The 15,335-nt window shown below is 38.4% G+C and overlaps 1 pseudogene; it reads right to left on the bottom strand.

The window, feature by feature from the left end:
• Window positions 1-5,257: 5,257 nt before the first annotated feature.
• Window positions 5,258-13,657, bottom strand: LOC100608713 (protein enabled homolog; annotated as a pseudogene).
• Between the last annotated feature and the right edge of the window lie 1,678 nt (window positions 13,658-15,335).

The raw sequence follows: 15,335 nt of genomic DNA, 5'->3' as shown, positions 1-15,335 counted from the left end.
CTCACTCTTTTTTTTTTTTTTTTTGAGATGAAGTTTTGCTCTTTTCGCCCAGGCTGGAGTGCAATGACGCCATCTGAGCTTACTGCAACCTCCGCCTGTCGAGGTCAAGCTATTCTTCTGTCTCAGCCTCCTGGCGATCCACTCTTGAACATATATTTATTGGTATGAGGAAGCAATAATTGTCCTGTTGAACCCAAGGTGCACAAAGTGAACAAAAACATCCTCTATCACATTGCTCTGGCCAAGGTGCTGAAATCAGTCCCTAAAATTGCATTCCAAGTATCAAATCACTTAAGTAAGTACTAATTGTTTTCTATTGTATTTTTAATTACATTCAAATAAAATACATATCATGATACCAAAAATGTGTCTTAACATTTCTACACCCCTGAAAGGTAGGCATCTGTAACAAAAATTATAGCTAGCACTAATCATTAAAATGACATTGTAGCCTGCTTAAAAATACTAGGGCTCTTTTTTGGTTTCATACAAATTTTTAAATAGTTTTTTCTAGTTCTTTGAAGAATGTCAATGGTAGTTTAATAGGCATAGCACTGAATCTTTAAATTGCTTTGGGAAGCACAGCCATTTTAATGATATTGATTTTCCCTAACCATGAGCAAGAAATGTTTTTTTTTCCCATTTTTTTGTGTCTTCTCTGATTTATTTGAGCAGTGTTTTGTAGTTCTCCTTGTAGCGATCTTTCACCTCCCTAGTTAGCTGTATTTCTAGGTATTTTGTTCTTCTTGTAGCAATTGTGAATGAGAGGTCATTCTGACTTAGCTCTTGGCTTGATTATCGTTGGTGTATAGAAATGCTAGTGATTTTTGCATATTTATTTTGTATTAGGAGACTTTACTGAAGTTATTTATCACATTTAGAAGATTTGGGCTGAGTCTATGGGGTGTTCTAGCTATAGGATCATGTTTTCTGCAAACAGGGATAGCTTGACTTCCTCTCTACCTATTTGGATGTCCTTTATTTCTTTCTCTTGCCTGATTACCCTGGCCAAAACTTCCAACACTACATTGAATAGGAGTAGCAAGAAGGGTCAACCTTGTCTTTGTCAGTTTTCCTGGGGAATGCTTCCAGCTTTTGCCAATTCAGAATGATATTGGCTGTGGGTTTGTCATATATGGCTCTTATTATTTTGAGGTATAATCCTTCAATACCTAGTTTATTGAGAGTTATTACCATGAATGTTTGTTGAATTTTATCAAAAGTCTTTTCTTTTTTTATTAAGATAATCATGTAGTTTTTGTCTTCAGTTCTGTTTGGTGAATCACATTTATTGATATGTGTATGTTTAACCTTGCATCCCAGGGATAAAGCCTACTTAATCATGGTGGCTAAGCTTTTTGATGTGCTGCTGTATTCAGTTTGCCAGTATTTTATTGAGGATTTTTACATCAATATTAATCAAAAATATTGAAATATTTTCTATCCCTAATGTCTCCCCTCATATTTACTTGGCTTACCATCTGTAATTAAATGTATTTGACACATATATCTTAAGGAGCACAAATCAGTTCCATGGCTGGTCATTCAACTAATATATTGTCAACATCCACTTGTATCTCATCCACACAGTAAAAGTTACTTAGTGACTACCACATACAAGGCCACATTGCTGGGAAAAGGAACAAAAAAATGAGTATTGAGGATAAGAAAATTACAAATGTGCATAATATACACGTTTTTAAATGACACATACCAGAAGAGAATTAAGAATAGAAGCATGAAGATTTAACGTAGAAAGGGCTTACTTTTAGCATGGGAGAGGTAGTCATTAGAAAAATATGAAGACTGAAAATGTAGCAATTGATCTGGACCCTGAAGGATTCTTAAAATTCCGAATAATGGAACCTAGAAAAGCATTTGAGATGAAAGAAAAATAGTGAGATCAAAATAATACGGAAGAAATTTAGGGTGGATTAGATAAATAAATGGTAAATAAAATGGAAAAATTTGGTGTTAATAAATTATACAGAGACTTCTATTCATCCGGAAAAAAAAATTACTTCATTTAAACTCACCTTTAGAAAACAGGAATGCATATAGACTTATGAACAAAAGACTTACCTACTTGCAATTATTTTTCAGGAAGATAAAGATAGTAATAAATGAAGGGCGGCAATGAGAAGGAAGCGGAATAGGGGGTTTCATGAATACCCTGCACTGGCTGAGGTAATAAAGCGGGAAGTCAGAAAAGGCAGTATGGCCTTGTCTACAACTCCTCTAATTTCTGTAAAGAAATTAATTCATAATAATCATAATTTTCAAATAAGCTAAAATTATTTATCTATCATTGTAGTTATTTAAGTATAATGTTAATTGGGTTCTTAATATGAGATACTCAATATTTTCAGCCTAGGAAATAAATATGTTCATAATACATGTCATTGTCTTCAAAGAGTTTATATTCTAGTTTGGGACACAGACATACAAACAGATAACTCACATCTCATCCTATAGTAGCATAAATAAGAAACATATTGAGAGAATTTAGCAGTATGATGTAGAGAAAAGAATTTTGTTTTGAGAGTGTGTAGGTCCGAGTTCTAATTCTGGTTGTCACTTATGTTCTGTGCGACCTTGTGTCCTAAGTTATCTTCTTTAGGAAAAATGCTTCAGATGGACAGATATACATGCAAGATATTTTCAGAGGCATGCTCTCAGGAACAGCGTATCTAAAGGAATATGGGCAAGTTTAGAAAAGAGAAAAATTGATAAATGATACAGTCAAAACAAAGTCCTCAGCCAACTCCATGGGGAGTTCTGAAACTGAGATGGCTCTTTGGAATTGAGGCAAAGGGCCAGGATTTGGACCCTGTCTTTGGAAGTGGGATTAACCTTGAGGGGGGCAGCTCTCTTAAACTGAAGTTGGTTCCTGAGGAAGAGCTCAGGAGTCTATACACCTGGCATCTGAGGGAGTAAGTACCTTCATCATGAAACGGGTTCTAGGTGGTGTAACACAATATTCCTGGTAATGTACTCTGTGAGCTTCTCAGCTGTACTTGCTTCACTGGTAAGTTCATCCCACCTGGGAGCAACTCTTGCAGTATTTTGGTTTATCTTTGTTTTTTTTCTGGAGAAACCTGTAATAATTATTTTATTTTATTTATTTATTTTTTGACATGGAGTCTCGCTCTGTCACCCAGGCTGGAGTGCAGTGGCACGATCTCCACTCACTGCAACCTCCGCCTCCCAGGTTCAAGCCTTTCTCCTGCCTCAGCCTCCTGAGTAGCTGGGACTACAGGCGCCCGCCACCACGCCCAGCTAATTTTTATTTTTGTATTTTTAGTAGAGACAGGGTTTCGCTGTGTTAGCCAGGATGGTCTCGATCTCCTGACCTCGTGATCCACCCACCTAGGCCTCCCAAAGTGCTGGGATTACAGGTGTGAGCCACCGCACCTGGCAAGAATAATTTGAATGTGACAAACAGCAGGGCCCACGTGGCAGTTCATCTTGAGACTGCAAGTGATAGTCATTATTTTTGTTCATAATCCATTCTAGGTACACTTAATTTCAACTAACACCTCTGCTTGTCTGGGTAACTTATGTGGTAGTGACACAAGTAATAACTCTGTTGTAATCTGAGGCCCTGGTCACCATGATCTTTTCAGGCTGTGTCTTATGCACTTGTCCATTTACCATCAAATTGTGCAAAAAGGTACCAAGAATTGCTCCAGTGGGCCAAAGAAATGCCAAGCATTTCCTCTTTATAACTGTTACATAACAGTAGCCAATCCTTCTCCTAATGACCAGGATCAACTACTCATGCCAATGTAATGATCCTTTCCCTTATCTGCTACACTGTTAGCATAAAGAGCCCAAATGACTTGGTGGCAACTTTAGCTTAAAGTTCTATGGGACTGTTACTGTAGTGCTGGTAAAGGAGTTTCTCCCCAGGAATAGGGCAGCTAGGCCAGCAGAGACTAAGGCACAAATCCTCCCAGTGAGTTAATGGAGTCAGTAAGTGGGGCCACTCTTATCTCCCATTTTTGATACGGGACTCACATATTCTATGTAATGGAAGCGTAGTACCATAAAATGGTCATTGATTTAGGGTGTAAACCCCATCCTGGAGGATAGCATATAATCTTTGTAGGCTATCAACTCCAAGTTGGTGCCTTATTTGCATCTACTCTATCAAGTTGGCAGATTTAGGATGGGAGGGCATGTGATATGCCCACTTCCATACTTTTTTTTTTGGCATAAAGTAGCTTCCTTGTTCTGAGATGGTATTATGCAGAATCATAAGTGATACATCAAAACTCCATAAATTCTTAAATAGTGGTGCTGATCAAAACCCTGAGAACTGGAAGGCAGGCCTATTCTTCAATATTTGTCTATTTCAGTCAAAATGAGTTGCTGTTCCTTTCTGATGTAAGGGGTTCAATGTAAACATCTTAAAAGAAAATAACTGATTGATCTGCTTAAGAAATGGGGCAGGGTCATATGGTCTCTGTTGATAGCAGGTTGATATTAAGCAACAGCTAGAAATTTGAAGCCCATATTGCTGGGTTTATGATAGTTTAAGTTTCCATCTCCACCATCAGGCCTACTCCACTTATGAGCCCATTGTGCTGCATTGCAGTGTCGATGGGACTGCGACAATGGTAGATTTCCTCTGATGAGTGTTAACTTGTAATATAAAAAAAAAAAAAAATCCCACAAACTTTCACATTTCATGTCCACTCCTGTAGGGAGGTTTTGGTGTATTATCTTGTCTAGGAATGTGGATGAGGAACAGAACCAGAACTTTTCACTTTACCTTCCCCACTTGTATCAGTTTGTTCTCACACTGTTAAAAGAAATACCCAAGACTGGCAATTTATAAAGAAAAGAGGTTTAATCAACTCACAGTTCTGCATGGCTGAGGAGCCCTCAGGAAACTCCCAATCATGGCAGAAGGCACCTCTTCGCAGGGCAGTAGGAGAGAGAATGAGTGCACCAGCAGGGGAAATGAACAGACCCTTATAAAACCATCAGATCTTGTGAGACTCACTCATTATGATGAGAACAGGATGGGAGAAACCATCCCAATGATTCAATTACCTCCATCTGGTCCTGCCCTTGACACATGGGGATTATGGGAATTACAATTCAAGGCGAGATTTGAGTGGGGACACAGAGCCAAACCATATCATTCTGCCACTGGCCCCTCCCAAATCTCATGTCCTCACACTTCAAAACATAATCACGCCCTTCAACAGTCCTTCAAGTTTTTAAACCAACTTTTCAATCATGATGACTATTCTGCAGAGATTTCAGCCCCAGCACCATTCAGTTTCTTTGCAATTGACTTGGGAGCCATGTACAGAGCGGATAGTACAGATTTGTCACGGGTCAAATCACAGTGTTGAGGAAAGCATAACTTCCTGTAATTAGAAAGGATCCCCTAAACCGTACTCAGTTTAAGACATCCAATGTACAAGAGAACAAAAATCATCATAATAATGTGGTTCCAAGGAACACAGTTTTGATAAGGAAAATAAGCTTCTGTTTCCCATTTTAATTCCTGAAATCTCTAACAATGACACAACTGCCATGTATACATGACAGCAAATGTATACAATAATTCATTCAGACTTCTTGGAAAGAATACATTTAGCACTCTGGGATGATGGAAAATATAGCGTGATTCAACACTGGTTCTTTTTGTCATTTTACACAGACATCATGTTAATATTAGATGAAGGCACAAAATGTTTAGTGCATAAACCCAGTTTCTTTTAAGATTTAGAATTTTATTTTAGTCTCTTATCTTAGTTTGGACCACTTGTACCCAGTGCTGTACCTACTATTTAACTTACCCAACAAAATCTAAAGACCAGATTTATAGGGGACATAACTGTTTATATTATCAAAATGTTTGCATAACGGAAAGTACAATAATAAAGATGAAAATGCCTCCTATTTCTTTTAGAAAGTAGTACTTCATAAGCTTGCTGCATCTTTGATGTTTTTACTACTACTGCATGACAATGAATATCTGATAGAAAAAAAGAAATGTTTACTTGAATTATGATAGCTCATCCATCACAGTTTGATCTAAAAATGAAATTTCTACAGAAACAGGAACTATTTTAACAGAGAAAAAAAATCCCTTATCCAAACTTCTTTGTAGTGGTAATAGCTGCAAATTTGTAGCATTTAGAAAACTGCACTATCAACAAGCTTTACTTTATGAACTGAGAGGTACAAATCTAGAAAGCAGATGAAAGTGAATTATTTCTTTAAAATTTTAGTAAAACTTTTGATAATCAGAGTTCAAAGCAAATATGGCACATAACTCAAGCATAAATCAAGATAGAGAGCATGGAGAGTTTGATTTCTTTTCTCTCTCTCTTTTTTTTTTTTTTTTTTTTTTGAGACCGAGTCTCGCTCTGTCGCCCAGGCTGGAGGGCAGTGGCGTGATCTCGGCTCACTGCAAGCTCCACTTCCCGGGTTCACGCCATTCTCCAGCCTCCCGGGTAGCTGGGAGTACAGGCATCCACCACCACACCCGGCTAATTTTTTTTTCTATTTTTTTTTGTATTTTTAGTAGAGACGGGGTTTCACCATGTTAGCCAGGATGTTATCGCTCTCCTGACCTCGTGATCCGCCCGTCTCGGCCTCCCAAAGTGCTGGGATTACAGGCATGAGCCACCGTGCCTGGCCGGAGAGTTTGATTTCTTAAATTTTCCAAAAATGTGTCATCGCAACATATAGGATTTCTCCTCTATTTTAATCTTACCCATTTCAAAGGAAAGAAAAGGGAGTGACTTCCATATAGACAGCAAGTGCACGAGTGCACACACACGCAGGGTGGCAGGTAGAGTGTCTAATTCTTTCTTCCCACAACCCAAGTCTCACTTTACTTATTAAAAGAAAATTGCAGAACTCCCCATTGGTTTTCCTTTACCTAATGATTTCTGTGGCCTTAATTGCTGCCATCATTGTTATTTTTTTTATTTCAACATAACAAAATTCAAAAGCAGCTTCATTCAGGAACCTGTGTCTAAACACCTGTGTAACAGCAAGGGTACCTAGGTAATAACTGCCAAATTCAGTGATCAAACTTTGGAGTTCCACAGTAAGATACTATGTGAAGCTCAAAATCATGTTTCAGACCATTGAAATTGAGGCAGGAGAATGGCGTGAACCCGGGAGGTGGAGGTGGAGGTTGCAGTGAGCAGAGATCGCGCCACTGCACTCCAGCCTGGGTGACAGAGCGAGACTCCTCTCAAAATAAATAAATAAATAAATAAAATACAAATAGCTGAAGACATGAAGTAAAAGATTAAGTACTTGGTTTTGTAACATATTTACCAATTAGAGTCACAAAATATTCTTCATTATTATTCATGCAGCTAATTGAGAAAAAGATAGTGCAGAAATCAACTTTAAATAAAAAATTATTTCTCCACTTCCTCCCACCCCCTATACTCTACAAAATGTTTTCTCTGGAACTAGGCCTTGAAAAGGCCACTACATATTAGGGTCACATGCATTACTGCCTGCAATTTAAAAAGCTAACTTCGTGGTGATTGTAATTACATTATAAAAATGTTCACAGGCATAAGTCTAAAAGGTGGAAAACCTACAGTAAGTCTACAATATAGTGTTTACATTTGATCACCGGTTTGTGTTACATAGAAGTCTTTAGATGTGGTAATGCATTGTAACCATTTAGGAAGGCGTCTAAATCTTTAAACTCTGGACAAAGTTTATATTTTAATCTACAAAATTGCATGAAGGCTAACTCAAGAGACTTCCCATCATTCTAAAATCCGTCAAGCTGAACAAATTTAGGACACTTTCTTATAAATATTACCCTTTGAAAGCACTTACAATTCCATTTGTTCCACATATTATGATCTTAACTTACATAGGGCTGATCTCAATTATTGATGGAATATCACACATGATAGGAAGAACAAACCTGAGAGAAACATTACAATACAATAGCAAACTTGCTCAATTCTTTATCAGCACTCTCTGCAAAAAAAACTTTCTAAGCCTTCCTCCTCTTTATTTTAGCACTGAATTGTGGAAAATATGCAATTTTATCTTGACATGAAAATATTTCAATGTGCAGTGATCTTGCCTGATGGGTTTTAGTATTTTCTGCGTGACTGTTACAGGAATTCTTATATGATTCTCTTCCATTCTGTTGTAAAGGCCAGAAAAAAGCAGCCAACTGTGAGGGAAAGAGCTTATCGCCAGAGTCATAATATCTGAAGAGTTTCAGAGTAGGTTGATTTTTCCCTCCTTCTGTTTGTCTCCATTTTCTTCTTACAGCTCATAAAACGTAGAGGTTTGCTGTTGTGAACAGTTGTGGTTAGCAGGATTTTTTTTTCCTCCAGATTAAAGTCCTATCTCACCTTACTCTGTTTCTCCATGCAGTATTTGACTTGCTCAGTGTCTGCCTGATTGCATCAATGAGCTCTTCTTTTAGCTTTGTTCATTCCTTTTTCATTTCATCTAAGATGTCCTGCTTCAGCCTGTGGTAGTCAAGTCCTTCCATCTGGACTCCATTGCCACTGGGCTGTAATAAGGGTGTGGATTTTGGTCTGGAGATAACATGTGACTTGCTGCCATTCATTGTATTCGTTCTTTCCCAAGGTTTCCTTGTTGGTTCAGGTGTACTTGTTGAAGAGGCCTTAGAAGTTACAAGCTCTGAATCTTCACCTTTGTCCTCTTTTTCTTCTGTTTCTATTGTTGATTCCTTTTCAGCAATTCTTCTCCTCCTGGCAGCAGGGCACTCATTTATTTCACTAAACCACTACCACCTAAAGGAAGGGGTCCATTTCCATGGCCTGTAGGCCTGTATCTGTTTTAGATGAGGCCGAGTTCACACCAGTAGCATTCCCTCTGCTTGGGAAAGAGGCATCCCCCATCCGTGACACTTTCCTAAGTTTTGCTCCTGCAATTGCAGCTGCAGGTGCAGTTAAAGGGCGATTGTCTTCTGACATGGATCCCCAAAAGAATCCAGATGCAGGGAGGGGCCGGACAGGAGGCGGTGGAGGAGGAGGAGGTATTTGATTAGGGAAAGGAGGGGGAAGAAGGGTTGGTGGAGGCCCAGTGGATGGGGATGGAGGCGGTGGAGGGGGCCCTGGAAGAGGAGGGAGTGCTGCTGAAGCCTGTGCGGGCCTTGGTGGGAGTGGTGGAGGAGGTGGAGGTGCAAGAGGTCCCAAGACAATGCCCTGTTGGGCTGGAGTCTCGGCCAGCTGAGAGGCTGCCTGCAAGCCTGGGTCAGGAGCAGAAGAATCTCCCAGCACAGAGTTTAGAGGAGTCTCAACAGAAGCAGGGGCAGCAGCATTTGATATTCTGCGCTCTCTCCCCCATTCCAGCTGTTCCCCTTCTAACTGTTCTTGTCGCTCCCTCTCTTGCCTCTCCCGTTTCAGTCTCTCTAGCCTCTCTCTTTCTTGTCTTTCTTGCCTCTCCAGATTCAGGAGTTTGCTGTTCCTGTTCTTGTCTCTCTCTCTGCCTCTCCAGCTGTTCTTGTTCCAGTCGCTCCCTCTCCAGCTTTTCCCTTTCTAACCTCTCTCTCTCCAACCTTCCTCTTTCCGTTCTTTCTCACCAGCCTTCCCTGCTCCAGCTCCTTATGAATATTTTAAGGGTAGACACAAGGCATTCAAGGCTTAGAAAGAGGATATACAAGTGCTAAATGTCTGTTAAGACTTCATGTGTGCTTATTGACTGTAGGTTAAGCTGATATTCCCCATGTTCACATGTCCTTATAGAATGTGGAAAAAAGAAACATGGAACTGGGCCCCATTTTTAAAAACAGATCACCGCTTGGCCAGGCACAGTGGCTCACGCCTGTAATCCCAGCACTTTGGGGAGGCCGAGGGAGGCGGATCATCTGAGGTCAGGAGTTCGAGACCAGCCTGACCAACACGGCGAAACTCTGTCTCTACTAAAAATACAAAAATTAGCCAGGCATGGTGGTAGGCACCTGTAATCCCAGCTACATGGGAGGCTGAGGCAGGAGAATGGCTTGAACCCTGGAGGCGGAGGTTGCAGTAAGCTGAGATCACACCATCGCACTCCAGCCTGGGGGACAAGAGTGAGACTCTGTCTTAAAAAAAAAAAAAAAAAATCATCACTTAAAATGCACACAACTTCAGGCATGCATATGTATACACACACCAATTTACATTGAAGCATTTACCTACATATCCTCCCTCATTCTGGATCAAGGAATAACAACAGAGTTTTGACTCAGGTCAAAAAATGAGAAGGAAATGAGTTCCAACTCTTTAATGTTTAAGTGACCGCAGCTATGCATGAATGAGAAGAGTGAATTCAACTTGCCAAGTAGGTCAGCAGACAGTACTCCGGAAGGTCAGAACGGTCTGGTCATGGATCATCTTTTCCAGCCCTGGTCCAGTGACTTCCATTTTAGTTCATGAACATTACCCATTATACTAAGCCTGATCTATCTAAGATGAAATAGCCCCATGCTGCCAGAAATAAGATCGGCAGAGAAGGGCAGAAAAATTGCTCTATCAAGATTGGAATTCTTTGGGATCTAACTTACTTAGGCCAAGCTAGAGCCTCATAAAATATGAATAATATAGTCATAGGAGGAAAATAATCATTGCAGAGATGAGAAATATTGCCAACTTCAACATAGCTTTTGAAAATGAAATAAATAAAATTAAATATGACAAGACATTAAAAAGGCAAATACTAAACTCAATACTACTAATTAGTAATATCTTCTAAGCATCTCTAAGCTTATTTTTCTGACTGTCAGTGTCTTTGGGGGTTCACAATACTGCTGATAATCTGACCAAAATACTGTATTTTAATGAAATCTAAGTAACTATTTGAATGTATCTTTGTCTTTTATAACTTGGAATTTTTATCTATTATTCTTAATCTTGTAGGGTAGAGTCTTCTGTATCATTATCCATTACTACATTTATAGGAAATTGATGTTGTCATCTCAGCACAATCTCCCTTCAAAAAATATTTTTTGTTGCATGAATTGGTTAGAGGGATGAGGTCGTATAACAGTTTGATAAGGACACCTGAAAATACGGGAACATTGATTTGATTAAATGTAGAAAAGGGAAGAGTGCATTTCAGATCTCCCATTAGCAGGATTATCTAACAAGTTGAACCATTTAAAATTTATATAAGACAAATATGGTCTAATATTCTCAGTTTTATAGAATTTAATCTATCTAAATAGGCATGTAATGTACTTTTATGGAAAAATATCTGTGAAAGTGCTTAATAAATTAGGCTGGTAAGCAAAGTGTATAAGCAAAGAGCTAGAAGTAACCACTTTACATTTGATACTAAATAATTAAATATTTCTTTTCTGAGACTGATTACCTCAATTGTAAAATAATGCTGCTTAATTTCAACATAGACGGCTAATTCAGATCATTTTTAACCATTAAATACACTTTAGAGTTTAGTCCAAATATAGGGCTGGTAATCATTAGAAAATCAAACCAACCTAATCAACAGTGTGCTTGTTACTTAAAAGTTCTGTGTCAGATTTTATTGGATAGAAAAGTTTTACTGCCCATATGCAAACAAACACCTTCCCTCGGAGTTCTTCAATAGACTCTGTAGTATTGCAAATACATCAAAGAGTGAACTTATAGTTATATGCAGTCCAGGTAATAAAACAAAGCTTTAAACTCAAATAACTGCCGTATTTCTGTGAATTGTTGCTGTCGTTTTTGGAACAATACTTTAAAGGAATATAAATATTTGCTGCTTATCTTTAAACGACTCCATTGAAAAAGCTGTCATTTACATGTATATTAACCAGGTCAGTGCACACCGGTGTACAGTGATCTACTTTTATTCAAATGGGTGCAATCAAATGTAACAGTGAAATAAGGAGGCACTTGTAAGCAGTTCCTCATATTCCTCTAGTACCTTGGTTAGTGATGAAAACATTTATTGGCATTTAGAAAAGGACTGCTAAAGGAAAAATCAATACACTAATTAATTATGAAATGGATTTTCAGTGATTACATCGTCCCTCTTACGTATACAACATATCGCCATTTAGCAAACACTTTCAAATATATTCAATATAACTGATACTCAGAAGATGTATGATATACTGGGATGTGAATGAAATTTAGAATCAGAAGACAAAAATTTGAGTGCTGTCTTTGTCATTTTTTCTGTTTAGATGAACTTGAACAAGTAAACGGTCTGAGTCTTCATTTTCTGTATCCGTAAATGAGGTTAGTAAAAATCTGTCATAAGCATTGCTGCAAGAATTAAGTGAAGAACTGCATGTAAAAAGTGATGTATAAAAACAATTCAAATGTTAGAAGTTTCAATTAGAGATGAACAAGCTTCAATTTTGAAAATTAAGTTATGTGACCAAAGTGCACAGCTACAGACCTAGTTTTCCAGATGAAGGTTGCAATAATATCATTATTTATCATTTTTATCAGGCTTATGAATGCCTTATGACTCATAGTATTTTATCTTTAAATCCATTGTCCTTTAGTGAGAACATTTTATTATAAACATCATATTTTAACATTTCACTCAAAGCCTTAACTTCTCTTATATTAATACTAATTGCAGACCTCTGTGAGTGTTTTGTATTCACGAAAGGAACAAGGGCCAGATACCCAAGTTTTCCTTCTCTGGCTACAGAATGCAAGAAAATGTGAACGCTCAGATCCAGGAATTAGTATTCAAGAAAAGTTCCTTTTCAAGCCTTATCATCAGTTCATAGATTAATCCTTTTTCATCTGAGCCAACTTATGTCACTTCTGATTTTTAAACGTATTTTCCTAGCTTTGTGCAAGCATTTGTAACTGGTCCTCACTATCATTCAGATATTTGTTAATACCTACTCTATGTTGAAGTCTGCCCTAAATACAGTGAAGAATACCAGGAGAGATTAAAATTTAAAATAACACCTTGGCCTCTGCAGACTTGAGGAGAATTGTCAGTAGTTATTCTTTGGTAGCTCAGTAAACAGCAAGAAGAGCCTCTGATCCTTCAGAACACTAAATCTAAACACATTAAACTACATCCTCTTTTAAACTAGCTTTTCTTTGAACGATAGTCTTTAAAAAAAACTTTAATTTTACATTCAGGGGTACATGTGCAGGTTTGTTACCTAGGTAGACGTGTGTCGTAGGGATTTGTGGTGTGAATTATTTCATCACCCAGCTAATAAGCCTAGTACCCACTAGTTATTTTTCCCGATCCTCTCCTAAGCTAGTTTTATTCAGAAATATGTGGATGTTATACTCATACATAAATGTATTAATAATGCCATATGGCAGTTTTAGTTTTTAGACTTACTTTTTTTATAGATTGCAACTGGACACGACCTTTTCCTCCAAAATTCCTTATGTCTTTTTATTTATGACACTCAAATTACACTAGATTCTCATGTTTTTCTCTCCTACAAAACCTTGCACATTTTCTTAACAGCAATTCCTACATTATATAGTTATCAATTTGTTTAATGTCTATCGCTTTCACTAGAGTGTGAGTTCCTTGAGAGCAGGGAAATTCTTGATATTATTCATCTTTCTCCCTCGGTCTCACGATAGTGATTAGAAAGAGTGCCGTTCAACAACTATGTCTTAAAAGACTGTGCGGCATCTAACGTGTTCGTGTCAATGGTCTTTCTTTCCATTAACATGCCTTGCACCATTCTGTCAGAGAAGACTTCGAGGAAAATCTGATATTTTAGAAGCAAACAAAAACCTCACCTTGTGCTCATAGAAAAGTTTGATATAGAATGGAAAAATGGGTTTAAAATAACAAGTTTTCACGGCCATCATAAAGGAAAAGTTAAAGTGTTTGAAATTAAACAAACTCCACCTTTCCTCGCACATTACTTTTAATTGCAAAAATCGCAATTAATTTTGCACCAACCTGATCCTATGTAGCAGTCTTCCCAGTGCGATTTCAGCCCAAGCTGAGCTGTAACTAAACCTACTCACACATATGGCAGGCTGCTTTCTCTTTTGGTGTTGCTGGCAGAGACTTCAAAGATTTTAGAGACTTGTTCCATCAAGAGGACATTTGTGATTCTTTTTGTGAGAGTAAATTCCGATGGGGAAAGGTGAGAATGACATTTCAAAGCATGGTAGTACAATAGGAACGGTCAAGGATTTTTTAGTAGAAGTCACTCTGGTTTTCAATGTAGGAAATATAAATATGGAAGTCTAGTGGCCTAGAGGATTACTCTCTCCTGTAAGGGATTTTGCATTCTTTTTTTTTTTCTTCTGAGTTGAGCTTCTCTGGATCTCTTTGGAATGTGCTGTTCATTTAAGCATGGATGCACTCAGCAGCAGTTTGTGGCCCGCTGGGCTGTTTTACTTCCCCAGCCAGGTTGTGCTTGCCAGCTTTTGTTGAGAAATAACAGGAGGTCATACACGATGTCAAGAAAATGTTGGCATGGTTAGAGAAACAAGTATTGTATTAGTTGCAATGAATTTAGACCTACTGATGGTAGGATTAAGGAAATCTGTGTCTGGCACTCTCTGCAGCTTGAAGCAGCTTACAATGAGCATAGCCTGGACACTTGAGAGGCTCAGCAAGCTGACTGGTACCTGGCCTTCTTGACCAAGAAGGATGTACCCAAAGCGTGTGGTAACTAAGTGAAGGTCTCCTAAGACACACCTAAGACCATAAGGTGGTACAGACAGAGGTGACAAAGAAACAAGGAAAAGAGAAGGAAGGAAGGAAGGAAGGGAGGAAGGGAGGAAGGATGGAAGGAAGGAAGGAGAAAGAGGAAAGAGGAGAGGAAAGGAAGGGAAAGTGGAAAAAAGAAAAGGAAAGGGGAAAAAGGAAAGGAAGGGAGAGAAGCAGACAAAACTACATAAAATATCTATCTTTTGCAGTTACAAATTGAACTAAAATAGTAATAGCAACTCTGGATTGACTGTTTTACCATAGGTGAGTCACGGGTCCAAAAGCTTACCATATATTAATGAATGTAATTGCACAATCACACAATGAAGTCATCACTACTATACTGCCCTTTTACAGATGAGAAAGTAGGGCCCAGAGAGGCAAGTGAATTGCCCAAGAGTTCACAGTTAGGAAAGGGTGGATTCAATACATGAATTCAGAAAATCTGACTGTAGGATCCGCACTCTAACTTCTCTCCATAGGCTGAATCACCCAGACTCTTCTAGTAACCCACAAACATGACTTGATAGAAAAGGAAAGTGAACATGAGGAAAAGAAGATTGGAAATACAGAATGGCAGAGCTGTAGTAGACCTCGGGAAGCAGCTGAGTTTAGAATGCTGGGACTGAAACTATTTTTACACCCTATGCTTGCTTTGATGTGGAAAATTGATTTTTCGATTTTTTCCCTCA

Source organism: Pan troglodytes, chromosome 2, assembly GCF_028858775.2.
Source record: "Pan troglodytes isolate AG18354 chromosome 2, NHGRI_mPanTro3-v2.0_pri, whole genome shotgun sequence".
NCBI classification, from domain to species: Eukaryota; Metazoa; Chordata; class Mammalia; order Primates; family Hominidae; genus Pan; species Pan troglodytes.
This window is presented reverse-complemented; position numbering and strand designations above follow the sequence as displayed.